This window comes from Nicotiana sylvestris, chromosome 10 (genome assembly GCF_000393655.2).
Source record: "Nicotiana sylvestris chromosome 10, ASM39365v2, whole genome shotgun sequence".
Lineage (NCBI taxonomy): Eukaryota > Viridiplantae > Streptophyta > Magnoliopsida > Solanales > Solanaceae > Nicotiana > Nicotiana sylvestris.
Window position 1 is genome coordinate 56321460 of NC_091066.1, and position 5235 is coordinate 56326694.

Below are 5235 nucleotides of genomic sequence, written 5' to 3' on the forward strand. Positions count from 1 at the left end.
GGGGATAGATTGGTGGCAGGATGATCCTTAGTTTGAGCCGGTGGTGGGGTGGAAGCAGGGTTAGCAGGGTAAGCTGGGGGTGATTGTCCTTTAGACCAGGCCTGATACATCTCAGCCATCTGTTGCTTAAGTTTGAGCATCTCCTCTTTCATTTTACTGACGTCCAACTCCTCTACCTCAACACTTGTGTCGATATCCGGGATAGACATGATTTCTGGTGTTGGTCCTTTTGATCTGGTTTTGTAATGATAATGTGCTAGTATACTCTAGATAAACTAACTGCTTGAATTCTCTGGCAAAACAATAAACTTGTTAGTTTTTAGAGTTTAACACATATGCAATTACACGTTGGGATGTAATTCACCTAGGCAAATAACCATTTTCTATCATGTATTTGCTCGGTTGCTTGTGTCATCCCAGCTTTTCCTGACCTTTCCCTTTTATTGTCACTCACGCCTATCTTTTATTTCCCTCCCCTTTTCATTTTATTCTTTTCTTTTGGTTGTGGTCTAATCTTATGAAGATTGCCTACGTATCATGACCCTTCATGAATCAGACCGAGCGTAGTTCTGGTGGAAACAATTATTAATACTCTTATTTATTTTAACAAACGAAACAATACAAAGACAGAAATGACATTACATTTGGACAACCCTTTAAGAAAATAGTTTAAAAGACTCAGCATGGCCTTAAACTAAAACATGACTATTATATGAAAAGTTCCAACAACTATGACTATGCTTCACTCCACAATCTTTTGCTTTTAATCACTGGAACATCTGCTCACGGTAGGGCTTGACCCGGCTGACCTCCTAGTGTACGGTACATCCTCTCTAACTCCATTGCAAGATGACGGGAAAAAGTAGGTGCATGCTCTAGAAACCTTTCATAATCCATCCCTTGGCAGTTCACGTAACTTTGAGAAGTATAAACGGCCAAATCATGGATTTGTGCTCTGAAATCTTGGAGATTTTGGTCTTGGTTTTGCAATCGTTGTTGGCGAGTGGTGGCTATATCTCTTATGTGGTCTTCGTGATCTAAAGCTGATTCCAATTGAGCTCGAAGTCTGGCCTGATCGAGTCTTGCCTGGGCTTTCTCCCTATCAATATCTGCGTGCTGATGTTCTCTATTGTACCTTCTCATTTCTTCCAACTGTGCATGGAGTTGAGCTTCTAAATGTATCCAATGATCCTTCTCTCTATTGAATTGAGCCATTTCTTCTTCACATCTCATTACTTGGCGTTCCTTACTAAATTTTGCCTCATTATTTAACTGTATGATTTTTTCCTTAGCTTTGTCTAACGCCTTCTCAGTCTTTGTCAAGATGGAGTCATAATCTTGCATTTTTTCCATCAGATTGGCAATGATTTTCTGATTTTTCCAACTTCTCACTGGTGCTTCAAAGGCTTTCTTCATCTGTTGAAACTGAGCTCGGAGAGTTTTATTCTCGCTAATCAGACTCTTCTTTTCACCTTCTGCTTCTTCTGCCTATAAGTCCTTCTCTAAATTGAGGTTCCTCAAGCTTTCTTCCAATGCATGAATAGTTTCTTTGTACCCCTTTTCCTTTTCACCCCAAGCCAACCGTTCTTGGATTTTGTCATCAAAAGCTTGAACATGCGGTCTTTTATGGGCCTTCTAGGATCAGGTTCTGGTGCATCATCCACACGGGATCTTTTCTCAAACCACCTAGCATAACCCGGATTTATCTCGCCTTTCGCAGGATCTGGAACTTGGGTATCATCTTTCAAGTATCGACAACGATTCCAAATCTGCTAGATTAAAGCCTCAAGGAGAGTGGCTTCGGGGTGTAGTTCAATCACTTGCGCACTCAAATCTTCATCATCAGGCACCACTTGGTATCTCCCCAGCTGTCTTAGAACTCTTTGTGGCGTATACGGCTGGATATTTCTTAAACCCAACAACAGCAAATAACTCTTCAAGGTTTACATGTGTATCACCTCTCTTACCAGGAGCCATCCCAAAGTCCACTCAATTTGACTCGCCATTAAAGATCTTAAATGGGATATCCAGGCTTCCACCCCTTCTGGAGATTTATAATCTTTTATTCTTTCTTCATAACTCTCGATAAAATTGTCCTTGGTTGGACTATACTGCATGAACTTGGGGTGATGTTAGAGATGTTCAGTCAACCACATTTGCAACAAAATATTGCAACCTTCGAAGAATTTTGCCCCAGATTTACACAAAGTCAACGCCCGATAAATGTCTGAGAGAATGATCGGGGCAAGAGTGTGATATTCTTTGGTAGTGAGGACTTGTACGACTCTGGCTATGCGAATATCAATCGTCCGCTCTTTGTTTGGGAAGATCATGATTCCTAGAAAATCTACCATGAAAGCGAAGCGTCGGTGAATCTGCTAGGTGTCCTTGTTTTGTTTGTTAGTAAGGCCCTTTTCATGAATTTCAAATCCATCCGGCTTTCTGAACCTTGAATATAGGAAGTTGAAAGAACAAGACCCTTTGACAACGTTGCTTTTTCTGATTTGATTACTGATATTCAGAAGATCAAAGAATCGGTGTACTGAGAGAGCCTTTGGGAATATAAGATTTTGGTTTCTCAAATCTCCGTCAAAACCGGAATATCCAGCTATTTCTTCTAATGTGGGAGTAAGCTCGAAATTAGAGAAGCGAAAGACATTGTGAACAGGGTCCCAAAAAGTCACTAGTGCCATAATCAAATCATTGCGCGGTTTAACTTTCATAATATCTGTGAGAGCTCTCAAATACTTAATGACCCATTTCTGACTATCTCCTCCCAACTCATACCACCACACCTGAAGCCGAAATAGAAACTCATCTACATCTGTGAACGGTGGGTTTTGGATGGTGCTCATTTTGTACCTGTGAGTGATTTTAATTTTTTTTAAAAATAAAATCAAGACCCATTTTGAAAAAAATCATTAATATTTCTAAAAATAAATTCATAAAACAACACTTCGATGAAGAAGATTTAAAGGCTGTGTTTATTAGCCGACAAAATTTTTTTTTTTTTTAAAAGAAAAAAAAACGACCAAAGGCGGCTGTTCTTGCAAAAACAGCCTTCTGGCGCCCTTTTGGGGACATTCGGCATATTTTGGACAAGAATGGCATCACCTTACTTATGACAACACAATGATATTTATGTACCCATATTTTAATTATTTATTATCTATTTATTTATTTTTATTATTATTTTTTAAAATAGTTGGGCCCGATGTGGGTTGCCTACGTATCTCACATCCGGTGAGAATCAAACTTACGTAGTTCGTAATAATAAAACTATTTTTAAAAGAAACACGACATTTCCTTTTCTTTTCAGAATTTCGACAGAATTTCAAAATATTTTGGAAATTATATTTTTTTTCGAAAACAGCCAATTTTTCTTTCTCGGTTCTCACATTAATTTTCCTTTTCTAACTTTTTCCTATAAGCTGGTCAACATGCAAATCCGAAACAAATGAATGCACAAGTAGCAAGTAAGATGCATCAGGATGGTCTTTTCATTTCGGGTACACCTGTCCTAGACAGACCCAACCCCTGTATTGAGTCTCCGAAGTCAAATGCACATAATGCAAACAAGCGTTCCCACTAGGAATCCGGCATGAGGCTATGTTATTCTAGGTTTAAAAATCTGGGTATATTTGTTCTAGACCTAGCTTACCCGAGCGGACAGCTCGAGCCGAGGCGGGGGCAACGTACCGGGAGCACGAAAGTCTACCCGGCCTAGTTTCTTGACCCAACCTCGTTCTACTTGGTATGACTTCTAACAGAAAAGTGGGTCACGCGCACGTGTGCACCATAAATTCAGAAGACTCAGAAAGAAGAAGGGTTGAGTAGCAGTTTATATATACAATTCAGATAATATCAAAGCGGTAAAAAGCAACATTTAGCACATTAGGCCTAAACATGTAAAAATCAGATAATAAATAAAGTCAAATATAACAATTATTCTAAGCTTGAATTCTTGAGCCCTGAATGAGAGATTCTGGGTTAGATCCCCAGCAGAGTCACCAAAGCTGTAACACCTCCTTTTTACACACCCGAGGGGTATATGGGGAGTTTTTCCAATTAAAGTGACATTATTCGAAATGGGATTATTTAATTATTTCAGAGTCGCCACCTGGGATAATTTATGGTGTCCCAAGTCATCAGTTAAAATCCCGAATCGAGGAAGTTGACTCTTATTTAATGGTCTACGAACACAGAAATTCGGGTAAGGAATTCTGTTAACCCGAGAGAAGGTGTTAGGCATTCCCGAGTTCCGTGGTTCTAGCACGGTCGCTTAGTGATTTATACTTGGCTAAAATTGCCTAATTACTTATTTTAAAACCTATGTGTATTTACCTTTTACCGCTTTTAATCACTTGATTTATTAGTAATTAAAAAATTGAGTTACGCGTACGTATACCCTTTTCTTTTGGCGCGTCAAAAATTCATGTCACGCAAACGTGTCCACAATTAATAACGCTTGGTTTATTTATATTAAGAAAGGTTTGGTTGAAGTTGCACGAACGCATCCCTCGAGTAACCTTTTAGAATTAAATTCGCAATTATATTACGCGAACGTATACATAATCACAATACTAGTCTAAATCGAGCCTAAAATAAACTACGAATATTTATTATTTTTATATTTAGGGTGAGGAATTTATACGAGGGCCATGTGTGATTTAATAATGGATGGCGCCCCTCGGACTATATTGCCAATTTTATTATTACGAAAAAAAAATTAGATCGAAGTTGCGCGAACGCATACTCCGATTTGGTTTTTTTTAGACTTGCAATTATGTCACGCTAATGTGTACACAACCACAATTGTATATTAAGCGCGCCTAAAGCAACTACACGTTTTTAACTTTGTGAGGGCTATAAAAATTTATTAAATGGCATGTCTTGAATTCTAAGGATTTTGAAAAAAATTAATAATATGAGGGCCATGCATTTTAGGATTTTTTTCGGCACGGCACGCCTCAAATTATTCCAAAAGGACTTTATTCAATTAAAATAAACTACGGATGTTCATAGACTATTTAACTAGATTTTCAAATTGTTATAAGGTCAAGAGTGTTGGATATAAAATTATCTTTGGAACAAATGTATGATTTTAGCTATATAGAGTTGCCAAGTTACTAGCAATTTAAAGAACTCGGGTCCGTGAGCCTCGTTATGGATCGGGATTCACAAAAAATCAACCACTCAGCCTAATATTACCTAACAATCAAGTCCAAATTCTCC